The sequence below is a fragment of the Loxodonta africana genome, chromosome 22 (genome assembly GCF_030014295.1).
Source record: "Loxodonta africana isolate mLoxAfr1 chromosome 22, mLoxAfr1.hap2, whole genome shotgun sequence".
NCBI lineage: Eukaryota > Metazoa > Chordata > Mammalia > Proboscidea > Elephantidae > Loxodonta > Loxodonta africana.
Window position 1 is genome coordinate 1,187,713 of NC_087363.1, and position 15,464 is coordinate 1,203,176.

General features: G+C 36.3%; 1 pseudogene; it reads right to left on the bottom strand.

The window, feature by feature from the left end:
- Nucleotides 1-13,394: 13,394 nt before the first annotated feature.
- Nucleotides 13,395-15,171, bottom strand: LOC100656848 (olfactory receptor 5L1-like; annotated as a pseudogene).
- Between the last annotated feature and the right edge of the window lie 293 nt (nucleotides 15,172-15,464).

A 15,464-nucleotide genomic window follows, 5' to 3' on the forward strand; every position in this document is an offset into this window, starting at 1 on the left:
TGAAAGCTTTCACATATGAGGTCGATGATAGAAAATTCAGTGCCACTGCTGTTTTAATAAAACAATTCTTTTCTATCTTTGTTTTACTATCAGATTAAAGATGCTGAATCTGTATTATTCTAACAATGATAAATATTCATCCATGGATAGTTTTACTAATTGAAGTAAAGAAAAATAAAATCAACCTCATTAATATCGTTGGGATGTGTTTCCAATGACATTATATAGTTTCTCCTTGAAAATTTTATCAAATCTATAAATGCACTTAAGTTTTCAAATAATAATATAGTGATGACAGTTATGCTAATTCATTGTAGACAAAAATCGCATAGAGTTTTATTACCACAGAAAACGATAGGTCAATTTATATACAGTGTCTTTTATGTTGCAAAGTAGTCTGCTAGTAGGATACAGTTCTGAAGAGTAAGGGAAATTTAAATAGTTCAGAAGTAAAAAGAAATTGTACAAAATCTGATGATTCATGGGTCTTGAATGAATCATAATGGACTCCAGATAGCTACAGAATGCACTGGAAATTACTGGTCTACCTTTTTCAATTCAAACTTATGATGGATAACACCAATATAAATTATCCTCAACATAGCAGCTATGAAAGCTACCAAAGATAACCTTAGAATCTAATGTTAGATAACTGGAAGAATATGAGATTTAACATCAGGGTTTATTGAAAACTGTTACTGCCCATGTGTTTGAAGTCCCAAATTTAAAACCTTGGTCAGAGCACCAAAAACATATAGACCTCCATTTCCTCGGAATAAAAGTGGTTGTGTCTCTTCCTTCATAAATTTTTATCATCCTCTGGCAATTTAGGGGAGAAAAATAACAGTTTATTTTTTGAAAAGGGATTATTTAATTTTTCTAATACTTTTCACCAGCTCCAAGTAAATGACAATTTGGAGTTTATTTGCGGCTGTCTAAAACTATGCTGGCCTCCATTAGATAGCCAAATATTAACTAACAAAGGATGATCTTAATGAAACACTGTAAATTTACATTCATATTATCTTTCCCAATAATTCATTGAACCAACATAAAAATTGTTGTCAAGTTTTCATTTTACACTCATGAAAACAGTATTTTTCCCTATTATGATTCTGACTGAATTCGGAATTCCATCCAGACACTAAGGGGAAAAGAAAAGATTACTAAGAAAAAATAAATCTGATGTTATAAAATTTTCCAGTTAGATACCAATGTCTATGAGGGCTTTTTTTTTGTAGTAACTATTATATTTGTTAAAGGAAAACCAATTCTTCCTAATAAACACAATAATTTTGGTCTTTGATTATTTCTTAATTTAGATTATAATTAGAAATGACGATTAATTTAAAACCATAGTAAAGCCCAAAGAAGGTATTTAGCTCTCAATAGTTATCACAACCCCACTCTATTATTGTATGAAGACTGCCTGGAGTGTTCTGATGATGAACTTTGAGATTATGCCCTTGATCAAACTGCCATATTGGATTAACAATATGTTTACACTTATTAATAGATGATAGAACGGAATCAAAAAACACAGTACATAAACATATCATCTCTGTGTTTGTTCTCAACATTCTAATCTTCCAGATACAGGGAAAGAAAGGAGAGAATAAGCATTCATTTAACGTATACAATATGGCAGATGGGGTATTTCCATTTTATTTTGCTCCATACAGAGGGCCAATCTATCTAAACCTTGTTTTTATATCCCGTCATCCTCCACAGTGAAATTCTTTCCTGAAATAATTTAGAATAGTAATTATATTTCATTCTAATTTGCATTCCTTCCAGCAACTAACAAGATACCTTTTACATAGGTGGTAAAAAACAGAAACTCAAAACAGTTTGTTCAATCATTGACTTAATTATACATTCTTGCCTTCTGAACATTGCTCATACTGTTTAATCTTGTATAAAACTTCTTTCTTTTTTAAAATTTTTAATGTATTTTTATTTATTATGTTGTTGAGAATATACACAGTAAAACATACACCAGTTCAGCAGTTCATACCTGTGTTATTTAGTGACATTGATTACATTCTTCAAGTCGTATAACCATTCTCACCCTCCTTTTGTGAGTTGTTCCTTCCTCATTAACAAAACTTCTCTGTCCCCTAAGGTTTCTATCTAATCTTTCAAGTTGCTGCTATCAATTTGACTCCATATAGATAATTCCTAACCTTTCATTATTAATTTTTTTTTTAATTTGATGCTATGTGTTTTCACTAATTGTGGCATGCTGATTCAAAGACCTATTTGGAATTTTTGATATGAATTATGTGTTTTGAGATATATGATCTGGTAATACAATCCACCAGTAAGACAGGTGGCACTGTAGTGCCACAGATCAGTGGCAAAACAATATAACAGTAAGAATTAAGTAGTTTATTGTGAGTGCCTTTCCATTAGGTTACATGGGGAATCTCTGGTTTTCTAAATATGACACAGAATAAAAAACAAAACAAACCCATCAGGTATCCCTAACTATCACATAGGAAAGCCGTAATTATGCTTGTAATCCTTATCTCACAGAAATAAAAGAAAAAAAAGGGCAAAAGTTTACAAAACTAAAACATCCAGGAAGCATCACCTAATAGAATCCTCAACATACACAACAATGAGGCTCCAACTCTGGTCTACTGAGCTTCACACGTTTCAAAAGCAACCCACCTTGACACTAAATGCATTTGAACTAAAATAATATATTGTTTTGATAATGAAGGTTTACAGCTGTTTCTTCTCAGTTTGAGTCATGGCACAGCAGCAAATGAAGGTCCTGAAAGCTTGACTCCATCCACCTCATTAAGGTCGACTCTACTTTGAGGAGACAGCTCTTCACAAGTCATATTTTGAGTGTTTCCCAATCTGAGAGGCTCATCTTCTGGCACTGTGTCAGACAATGTTCTGCTGCTATTCATAACCTTTTCACTGGCTAATTCCTTTCAGAAGTAGACTGCCAGGTGTTTCTTCCTAGTCTGTTTTAGCCTGGAATCTTGACTGAAACCTGTCCACCATGGATGATGCTGCTGGTGGCATGACTTCCAGCATCACAGCAACACACAAGCCCCCACAGTATGACAGACTGACAGACACATGGAGGATAACATAGGAATTAGCCTTTTAACTATCAGCATGAAACACTTAATGATCGTCTCATAATTAGTGGTTGTTCTAGATGCATATGCCTTTCTCAACCACACCCACGGCCGTCCACTCAATTCTGATTCACAGCAAAAATATAGGGTTTACAAGGGTATAAATTTCTATGGAAACAGACTGCCACATCTTTCTCCTGCAGAGCTACTGGTGGTTTTGAACTGCTGAACTTTCGACTACCAGCAAATTGCTTTAAACACTGTGCAAACAGGGAGTGCATAGATATTGATATCCTAGGCATTAGTGAACTGAAATGGGCTGTTATTGGCCATTTTGAATCAGACAATCATATGGTCTACTATGCCAGGAATGACAACTTGAAGAGGAATGCCTTGCATTTATCTTCAAAAAGAACATTTCAAGATCTATCCGGAAGTGCAACTCTGTCAGTGACAGGATAATATCCATATGTGTACAAGGAAGAGCAGTTAATACAACTATTATTCAAATTTATGCACCAATCACCAAGGCCAAAGATAAAGAAACTGAAGATTTTTACCAACTTCTGCTGTCAGAAATTGATCAAATATGCAATCAGAATGCATTGATAATTACTGTCGATTGGAATGAAAAGTTGGAAACAAAGAGGAAGGATCAGTAATAAAAAAAACATGGCGTTGGTGATAGAAATGATGCCAGAGATCACATGACAGAATTTTGCGAGACCAATGACTTCTTCATTGCAAATACAATTTTTCACCAATGTAAATAGAAACTATACACATGGACCTCTCCAGATGGAATACACAGGAATCAAATTGACTATATCTGTGGAGAGTGATGATGGAAAAGCTCAAAATCATCAGTCAGAAAAAGGCCAGGGGCAGACTGTGGAACAGACCATCTGTTGCTCATATGCAAGTTCAAGTTGAAACTGAAGAAAATTAGAACAAATCCACAAGAGACAAAGTATGGCCTTGAGCATATGTCACCTGAATTTAAAGACCATCTCCATCTCAAGAATAGATTTGATTCATTGAAAATTAATGACTGAAGACCAGACAACTTGTGAAAATGACATCAAGGGCATCATACATGAAGAAAGCAAGATGTCATTAAAAAGAAAACAAAGAAAGAAAAGACCAAAATGGATGTCAGAAGAGACGCTGAAACTTGCCCTTGAAATTCGAGTAGCTAAAGCAAAAGGAAGAAATGCTGAAGTAAAAGAATTGAACAGAAGATTTCAAAGGGCAGCTCAAGAGGACAAAGTAAAGTATTATAATGACATGTGCTAAGAGATAGAAAACCAAAAGTGAAGAACACACTCGGTATTTCTCAAGCTGAAAGAACTGCAAAAAAGTTCAGACCTCAAGTTGCAATACTGAAGTATTCTGTGGAGAAAATATTAAACTACGCAGGAAGCATCAAAAGAAGATGGAAGGAATGCACAAAGTCACTATACCAAAAATAATTGGTCAATGTTTAACCATTTCGGGACGTAGCATGTGATCAGGAATGGATGGTACTGAAGGAAGAAGTCCAAGCTGCACTGAAGGCATTGATGAAAAACAAGGCTGCAGGAATTGACCGAGTACTAATTGAGATGTTTCAACAAACAGATACAGCCCTGGAAGTGCTCACATGTCTATGCCAAGAAATTTGGAAGACAGCTATCTGGCCAACTGACAGGAAGAGATCTGTATTTATACCTATTTCCAAGAAAGGTGATCTTACCAAATGTGGAAATTATTGAACATCATTAATATCACACGCAAGTAAAAATTTTGCTGAAGATAATTCAAAAGCAGCCATATTAATATATTGACAGGGAACTGCCAGAAATACAAGCCAGATTCAGAAGAAGACATGGAACCAAGGATATCATTGCTGATGTCAAACGGATCCTGGCTCAAAGCAGAGAATACGAGAAAGATGTTTATCTGTGTTTTATTGACTATGCAAAACCGTTTGACTGTGCGAACCATAACAAATTATGAATAACATTGTGAAGAATGGGAATTCCAGAACACTTAATTGTGTTCATGAGGAAACTGTACATAGTTCAAGAGGCAGACGTTTGAACAGAACAAGGGGATACTGCATGATTTAAAATCAGAAAATATGTGCATCAGGGTTGTATCCTTTCACCATACCTATTCGATCTGTATGCTGAGCAAATAATCTGAGACACTGGACTATATGAAGGAAGTATGGGGTATCAGAATTGGAAACAAACTCATTAACAACCTGTGTTACCCAGATGACACAACATTGCTTGCTGAAAGTGAAGAGGACTTGAAGCACTTACTGATGAAGATCAAAAACCACAGCCTTCAGTATGGATTGTACCTCAATATATAGAAAACAAAAATCCTCACAACTGGACCAATAAGCAACATCATGATAAATGGAGAAAAGACTGAAGTCGTCAAGGATTTCATTTTACTTGGATCCACAGTCAAGATCCATGGAAGCAGCAGTCAAGAAACGAAAACATGCATTTCATTGGGCAAATCTGCTGCAAAAGACCTCTTTAAGGTGTTGAAAAACAAAGATGTCACCTTGAAGACTAAGGTGTGCCTGACCCAAGCCATGGAGTTTGCGATCACCTCATATGCATGCGAAAGTGGTATGATGAAGAAGGAAGAAAGGAAGGAGAACTGATGCCTTTGAATTGTGGTGTTTTTGAAGAATATTGGCTACACACTGGACTGCCAAAAGAAGGAACAAATCTGTCTTGGAAGAAGTACCATCAAAATTCTCCTTAGAAGCAAGGATGGCAAGACTATATCTCACATACTTTGGGCGTGTAATCAGGAGGGATGATGTCCCTGGAGAAGGACATCAGGCTTGGTAAATTAGAGGATCATCGAAAAAGATGAAGACCCTCAACAAGACGGATTGATACTGAGGCTGCAACAATGGGCTCAAGCATAACAATGATCGTGAGGATGGCATAGGACGGGCTATGTTTTGTTTTGTGATACACAGGGTCACTATGAGTCCGAACCAACTCGAGGGCACCTAACGACAACACCAACAATGTCCTATCTATGAGATGCAGAGGTGTAAAAAGTGGCTAGAACACAGTTACACCAATAGTAAGGAAAAAGTTAAAAGAACATAATGCTCTAGGCAGATATTTTTTACTACGCAAGCTAAACCACTGTTTGGTTTTAAGAAGACTTCACGGAATGTTTTTGGTTTAAGATGTAAAGATTATCTCAGGGCCTCATTCAACATTCATTGCTCCAGGAAGTCTGGTGTCCATGAGAATTTGGAATTTGTTCTGCATTTTTCCCTTTTGATCAGAAATCGTCTATGGAGTTTTTGGTCAAAATGTTCAGTAATGGTATCAAGACACTGTCCAGTTGTTCTGGTCTCAGGGCAAAGGAGGCCGTTGTTCATGGAGGCAATTAGTCACACATTCCACATTCTCCTCCTAGTCATGACTCTCCTTTTTTCTCTGTTGCTCCAGGAAAATAAAGACCAGTTGTTATACTTTGGATGACCAGCTTCAAGCTTTTAAAACCCCAGGCACTATGCACCAAAGAAGGAGGTAGAACAGAAGCACTAAATCCATTATTAGGCTAATTAACTGGAATACATCATGAAACCATAATCCTAAACCTCCAAACCAAGAAGCCAAATTCCATGAGCTTTTTAGTTGTACATAACCAAGCTTAGCAGCTACTCTTTTTTTTTTTGCCATTGTTGTAAATATATCTATCACACTTTTGACAACTCAACTTTTTACAGGTGTACAACTTAATCTTGCTCTTGTGCTTGTCTTAAAATCTCATCTATTCTTAAAGACCAAGTTAAAAGAGCATGTCAATTATGAAGCAATTCCTTTATTATCCTCTAATGAATATGAACTCTCATGTCACTCACCCAGTTAGTTATGAAGTTTGCTATACTGAACATTGTAAAGTGGCTACTTTTTTGCTTGCCACACTACCGCCACTGGATTTTAAGGTCCCTGAGGATGAGGAAGATACTTTTTTTTTTTTTAACTGTGATTTATTTTACTAATTTTACAATAGTAATTTGGTTGTTAATTTAACAGCTATAATCTTTCCTCTGTCCTACAGGGTTGCTATGAGTTGGAATCAACTCAATGGCAACTTTTTTTGTAGTTTTTTTTTAAATAATCTTCTAGATACCAGAAAAGAAAGGATGAAAGAACAAACACTTACTCATTTCAAATATACAATGTGACAGATGTGGTGTTTCCAATTTCTTTTGCTTGACCCAGCATCTGGCTTATAAAAGCAGATCCAGGTACAGTCTCTCCAACCAAAAACTCATAGTATTTCTATTGTAAAATGTTCTCTATTTTTGAAGATCTAAAATGATACTTAATTATGAAACTTTGACCCACGATTCTTTTGCAAATCAGAGAAATGTATTCTGTAATAACTCAGCTACATGTTTAGCAATGGATGGATTCAATACGAAAAAACAAAAATTGTGTTCATGGTTTTCCTGACTGTATCTTTGACATCCTTATTCCTCAGACTGTAAATCAGAGGATGCAACATGGGGATCTCCACTGTGTAAAGCACAAAGGACCTTTTGACTCTGTGACCTGAGTTTTTGGAGTTGGGCACACACTAGAGGAAGGACATGATGCCATGGAAGACAGTAGTGGAGATCAGGTGTGAGGCACGTTACCCATTAGCTGAACACATCCTCAGGATGGTGACAAAGATGAACACAAAAGAGATGAGAAAGATGAGTTGTGTGCTCACCTCATTAAAGGTGACAAAGAAGAAAAGCAGCAACTGGTGGAGATGAATATCAAAGCAAAAAAAGAGAAATCAGGGAGGATAGCTCACAGAAGAAATGTCGGATTGTGTTGAAACCACAAAAAAAAAAAAATTGAAAACAGGGCATATGAATCTCAAAAAACACTCTAATGTGCATGCATATGATTTGGCCACCAACATGGCACAGAATCTCTGGGATGTGGCAACTGTGTACAGCAGAGTGTTATAAAAGGCCACAAAATAGTAATAGGTCATCACAGTGAATAAAATTTATTTGGTTACTGCGAAGTTATTTAAAAAAAAAAAAATTGCACCGTGTACCCTGAAAATGAAATGATTCTGTCCTCTAATATTAGATTCACCCATATCTTAGGAGCAATGATGGAGGAATAGCATCCACTAATGAAAGGCAACTGAGGAAAAAGTACATGCGGGTGTGCAGTTTGGGGTTAATTTTGATGATTTCAATCATACCAAGATTCCCAACAACACTGAAGCTCTAGATGAACAGAAATATCAAGAAAATGGCGATCTGAAGTTCTGGGTAATCTGAGAAGCCCAAGAGAGTAAACGTGGCCCAAGCATTTATATTTCTCTCTGCCAGGAACATGTTTCCTGTTGGTGGAATCTGAAAATCAATCTTGTAAATAAGTGATTAAGAAGAGTGATGGATACATGAAGCATGGTTAACTATCACCCAGGTAGAGCATTTAGGTGAGACAAAATAGATCTCTGTCATAATTCTGTTGGGTGTTAACTATCTAAAACATACAAGAATATCTAAAGTTTCAAAAACAGAATTACTAATTAATTTTCCTTTCTCAAAAACTGTAAAAATTAATTCTGTTCATGTTCTGAAATGTAATTTTAAAGACTGCAAGTGTCATTATTATTTACTCAAGCAATTTGGATGGCACCGTGCATCCCAATCTTCATTTAAGACATTCCAATCTCACTGAATCTATGAATTCTGGAAAGAATAGTCTAAGAAAATGAGAAGTATTCATATCTGACCTACTGAAACTAATGAAAAGTGAAAGCATCTGAAAGAACTTCTGTAATTAAAATCAATTTTTATGTAATATTGACATGTGCATACATTGCAATATAAAGAAAGAATAGTCATTATATTCATCTGCTATATCGATATTTATATCTACATTTTAAATGGCAGTTTAGCAGTTTCATCATCACTCTGTTTAAGGAAGTCAGACATCAAAGTCAATTCTGATTTATCATTTTCTGTAAAGACTCCCTATCAACCTGCCTTGTTCTACAGTTGAGAAAATAGAAGCCTAAGGAAGCCATGACTTGCCCAGTGACATACAGATTTTAGATCATCTGTCTATAACTAGAACCCACCTCCTCTGACTCCGTGCCATGTACGCATCCCTGTATACCAGGCTCTGACTCACACTACAGATTTTTCCCTTCTAAGGACCACAACCCTGGTGGCACAGTAGTTAAGTGCTATGGCTCACAATTTCAAACACTCCATTCTACTAACTTTTTGAGTGCTTATAAGACAAATTTTAGATTGTAAAACTATGGAAACGAGTTTAGTAAAAGTATTGTGGACCACAGAGATGTTCTGAAGATGTGTGTCAAGATGAAGCATACAGAAATGGAATTTAGGGACATGTCCCCATTCAAAAATAACTTTTGGAAAAACTCTTGAACTTTGATGATATTGCTTCACTTTTCTAAGCCCTTGTCTCTTCTTTCCCTTCAAGGCACCTAGAATACTGATTCTATCCCTGTATTTCCTGTTGAGAAGATGGGTGAGAATCTTAAAGTGAAGATATTTTTGAGGAAGAAGTTCTTAATATAAAGAGAATGGTGGGATTTCACAAATTGGTGTCAGGTGTATTTCCCAGATAAACTAAAGGATACCCAGTTAAATCTGAATCTTAGTTTTTTTTTTTTTTTAAGCATGTATCAGCTATTGGATGGGAAATTTCTACTTAAAAAAAAAAGATATTTATGTATCTGAAGTTCAAATTTAATGGGGTGTCCTGTATTTTTATTTTCTAAACTTGGCAACCCTATGCCCAGAAAAGCTCAGATTTTTAGGATTACAAACTCATCACAGTTCCCAGGGACCCTTCCTTGTTTTAGTACTATTTTAAATCCCACGTGTTATGAACGCCTTCAGTGAGTCTCTTATAAAGGGGATCTCTTACTCAGACTATGAATTCTGGTAAACTCATCTCGGGTTCTACCATCCAAGACACAGGTTCCAGATGTTCGAACACTAAAAGCCTCAGGTCCCATGTAACACTTAGAACTCTCAATAGCCCTATCTATTCAGATATTCAAGGATTTAAGAACAAACCGAAAGTCAATCTTTCTCAGACAATTCTCACTACTATAAATGTTTCCTTAACATCCTACTTCAGAGTTTCTCAACCTTGACACTATTAATATTTTGTGCTAGATAATTTCTATGCAGAGCTGCCTTGTGCATTGCATAATGTTTAGCAGCATCCCTGGCCTCTTTCCACTAGATTACAGTAGAACCTTCCCCTCTCAGTCTTTACAATCAAAAATGTCTCCAGATGTTGTCAGATGTTCACCGTGGGTGTGGAGGAGAGGTTCAGGGATAGCGAAACTGCACTTAGTACTTAATTAAATAAATTACACCTATTTCCTTGATGGTGGTAGATTTTAATGTTTCTGCTGCCTGAACTCGACTTGCAACTAATGTGCATATTTAATATCATGATTCCTTTTCTCTCAAATGTTGTTGTTATATGGATTAAATAATGCATATTATCTTTGAATCCAGGAAATGCGGTATTGAAAACCTTCTTCCTTTTAATTTCTTCTTTTGTTTATTTTCTCTTTGCCCTCATTAGCACATGAGCCAGTATTTTTTCCATGCTCTTAAATCTTATTTAGACTTGTTTCTGTGTATGAACTGTATGAAGAAAGATGGGGCATCAGGATTGGAGGAAGACTTATTAACAACCTGCGTTACACAAACGACGCATCTTGGTTGCTGGAAGTGAGGAGGATTTGAAGCACTCACTGATGAAGATCAAAGACAACAGCCTTCAGTATGGATTATACCCCAACATAAATAAAACAAAAATCCTCACAACTGGACCAATTAGCAACATCATGATAAACGGAGAAAAGATTGAAGTTGTCAAAGATTTCATTTTGCTTGGATCCACAGTCAACACCCATAAAAGCAGCAGTCGAGAATTCAAAAGATGTATTGCATTGGGCAAATCTGCTGTGAAATATCTCTTTAAAGTGTTGAAAATCAAAGATTTCACCTTGAAGACTAAGGCGCACCTGACTCAAGCTGTAGTATTTTCAATCACATCTTTTGCATGGGAAAGCTGGACAATGAATAAGGAAGACCAAAGAAAAATTGATCCTTCTGAATTGTGGTATTGGCTACTAATATTAAATATACCATGGACTTCAAAAGAACGAACAAATCTGTCTTGGAAGAAGTACAACCAGAATGCTCCTTAGAGGCAAGGATGGCGAGACTGCATCTTACATACTTTGGACATGTTATCAGGAGGGATCAGTCCCTGGAGAAGAACATCATGCTTGGTAGAATACAGGGTCAGGGAAAAAAAGGAAGACAGTCAACCAGATGGATTAGCACAGTGGCTATAACAATGGGCTTAAGCATAACAACAACTGTGAGCAGGGTGAAGGAAGGGGCAGTGTTTCATTCTGTGTACATAGGGTCGCTATGAGTTGGAACTGACTCGATGGCACCTAACAACAACAACTGTGTAATTTTTTTCCAGAAGGTTCATTTTATTCCTTTCAATTCAATTTTATGTAAATAAATGCTTATTCCCCCCTTTACAACTCTTCCAAAAATTCACAGAAGCAGGTAGGTAGACATTCCTGAAAACTCTGAAGATCGTCTGTTCTCTGACTCCCTGGAAATTGTTATCCAGGAAACTGCTACTGAGGTACTCATCTAAGCCAGGCTGTCTGTACAAACTTTTGTAGGAAAAATGAACATCCTGTTCCCTGAAAATCCAGATACGAAATGTCTGCAGTGACCAGAAATTTCCACAAATAATTTTTGCCTTTAAAACTGCCTGAAACTAAGACATTTTCTAGACTCCTTGCATGAAAAAGAATATCCTTGTTTTCTGAGAATCTGAAAACAACTCTGCTGTTAGAAAAGGCAGCCCCCCTTCTGTCTCTGGAGAGCTTGTTTAGGGGGGGATACTAAAATTCTTCCATCTACTTCCATTCCCTTTGACACCAGGACCCTAGAGAATATCTGTTGCCTTATTCTCCAGGGACCTCAAAACAAGCAATTAAAACCAGCTACTATTTTCTGATGTAATTTTGGCTTCTTAGAAAACTTTTTTTTTTTTTTTACTGTTTTCTGATGTAATTTTGGCTTCTTAGAAAACCTGAAGGTAAACAGCAGCAGCTTTAGAAACATGTTACTTTGAACTTAACTAGAAATTTAGAAGTCATCTCCTTGTACTCTGTGATCATTCCCATACTTTGCGAAAATTGTTGTATGCTATGAAATCATATTAGCAGTTATCTTTATATTTACTCAACAGAAATTTTTTAAGGGTCAACCATCTCGTTAGTCTCTGTAAGGAACAACATCCCACCTGTAACACTAACCACACTTGGGATGTAGAGAAATGCTGTCTTCAGGTCCCTCACTACTTAGTTACATTCCTGCCAGGGGCATTAGGTGCAGAGCATCTCTTCATATATGTTGACAATAGGACAATAATGTCAGACATTTACTTTCTCCGTGTCTCCAGAAGTAGCTACATCTGGCTAGAAACAGAATTTTTAGGATTTCTAAAGTTATTGCCAACCTCTCAGAGTACTGATATACAGAGAAATTGTCTACTGTTCACAGCAGGATCTCATTTTCACTTGTGATTTATCATATAGTTTTCACCAAGTCATCCAGATTTTACATCCCCTTAACATCACACATTGACACCACATTCTTGATTACATTCTCTTTTACAACTAACAATTCCTTAGATAGCATTTTTGTTATTTCACACCTACACTGTTCAGTAGTCTATATAGCATTTGACCCTACCTGATGATGTGCCCAAAACAAATGAGTCAGACAGTGTTCTGTTATGATCCATAAGGCTATTACTGTTTAAATTTTTTTTTTTTTTTTTTTTGATTGCCAGGACCTTCTAGCTTGCCTTAGTCTGGAAACTCCATTAAAACCTGTCTACCATGGCTGACCCTGCTGGTATTTTAAATACTGGTAGCATAGCTTCCAGTATCACAGCAACATGCAAGTCACCATAGTATGACAAACTCTTTACTTATTGTATGCAGTTTAATTTTCCTTAGAACCCTGTGAAACTATTATTAATATTGTCTCAATTTTTCAAATGAGAAAGTATTTGGAGTTTCAACACACCAGGCACTGCAATGACAACAACAGCAGCAAAATGAATAAAGGAAACAAGAAATAAACAAATATATGACAACAATTTTAAAATGAGATTTAAAAATGTATTCACATATGGAATTCTCATTTTATGCATAAACTGACAAAGGTGTGTCTTTCATTGTAAAAAAAAAAAGGAATTCAGTTTTGAAAAGAATCATATTTTCCATTACAGATACTGAAAAAGGTTGTCATGAATTCTCCATTAGATTTTTGAAGTTTTACAGTAAATTAAATGCCTGTGCCTTAACAGTGCCATTGTCATATCTACTTAAAACAATTACAGATTGGAGAAAAGCAAATAAATGTATTAAAAATATTTAAATATACTCATTTCTTCTCTTGTTAATTAGAAAGGCATAGAGATAAGTGAATGAAAAGTTATCATTCCTAACTATCTAGTTCCTTACTGTTTTCTCCAGTCCAACACTGTAGCCCACCTAATCACCCCTCCACCACCTTCCACTTTGAAACTCTCAGTCCTGTTAAGAAAATGTTCTCCAGAAAAATATTTTGGGACCTGCCATTTTCCTGATAGCTTCTTTCACATCTTTGTTCCTCAGGCAATAGATCAGGGGGTTCAGCATGGGAATCACTACAGTGTAGAACACTGTGGCTACCTTTTCTTTGTCCAAACTCTTGCCTGAACTAGGCCGGCAATAAATGAAAAGGATTGTTCCATGGAAGACAACGATGGCTGTGAGGTGGGAGGCACAGGTAGAAAAGGCTTTGTGCCGTCCCTCTGCAGAGTGCATCCTCAGAATGGTGATGAAAATAAAGAAGTAGGAGGTGAGGATTATCACAATGGTGCCGATCTCATTGACAGTGGCTACAATAAACAGCAGCACTTCATTCATAGAGACATCAGAGCAGGCAAGAGATAAGAGAGGGGGTAGATCACAGAAGTAGTGGTTAATCACATTTGATTGATAGAATGGAATTTCAAGAGCTAAAAACAGGTGCATCAGAGAACACACTGTTCCACACAGGTAGCAGCCAGACACCAGCTCTACACGGAGCTTCTGGGACATGATGACCATGTACAGCAGTGGGTTACAGATGGCCAAAAACCGGTCATAGGCCATTACGGCCAACAGTGTGACCTCCGTGACCACACAAGTGCAAAACAAGTAGAACTGTACAATAAAATACACCCCACAAAAGAAATGGCTTTGTCCTTGTTTAAGATATTGTCCAGCATCTTAGGCACAATAGTGGTAGAGTAGCAGAAATCCACAAAGGACAAGTGGCTGAGGAAAAAGTACATGGGGGTGTGAAGCTGAGAGCTGACCTGAATCACTGCTATCAAGCCCAGGTTACCCAATACCGTGAGTCCGTAAATTAGAAGGAACAGTAGAAAGATGAAGACTCTCAGCTCCGGGATGTCTGATAATCCAAGGAGAACGAACTCTGTCACCATGGTGCAGTTTTTCTGGTTCATGTTCCAACTTTATTTGGGGTTGGAGAAAATACATCAATAAACTAAAAGTTACTCTCCATTATGTGATCCAAATTTTAGGTCTGGCTCTCTGCTAAGAGGAGACATGAGAAGAAGTAAGAGAGTAATTTTGGAAGCAGAGGAATGGGACATTACTTTTGTGAATTTTAAGAAGAGTTCAGACATTGTAAAAAATAGCTGCATAAGGCTCACAGTTAGGTTTACAGATCACACGGAAACATTAACATCTACTAAAACCTATATGACTCTTTAAACACGCATCCTACAATTCAGAGATTATAACTTAATCATTAGAAAGGGATTAAAGTATTACTTAATTAACCTTATTGTTCCACGAAATTCAAATCCCTTTTTCCTGACAAACTTTATAATCAATATTCAAATATTGGGCTCCTAGAAAATAACCTTTAAAATGTATAGCACCCTTCTCTGGGTTTTCCATTGAAGTGATGGGAGGTATGCTCTTTAAGATCACTAACTCAGATGTGTTCATTTTTTATAGATATTGTTTAGATGGAGAATACAGCTTTTCTATAAAATTTTTGTAATTATTTTGGTAATTACACTATTTAATCTTGGTCATGGTTTATGGAATTGGATATTCTTAAATACCACCTTCCTATTTTTTTTCTTTTTATAACTATATCCCTGATAAGACCTATTTAACAGTGAAATTCCCTGCTTTTAATCAACT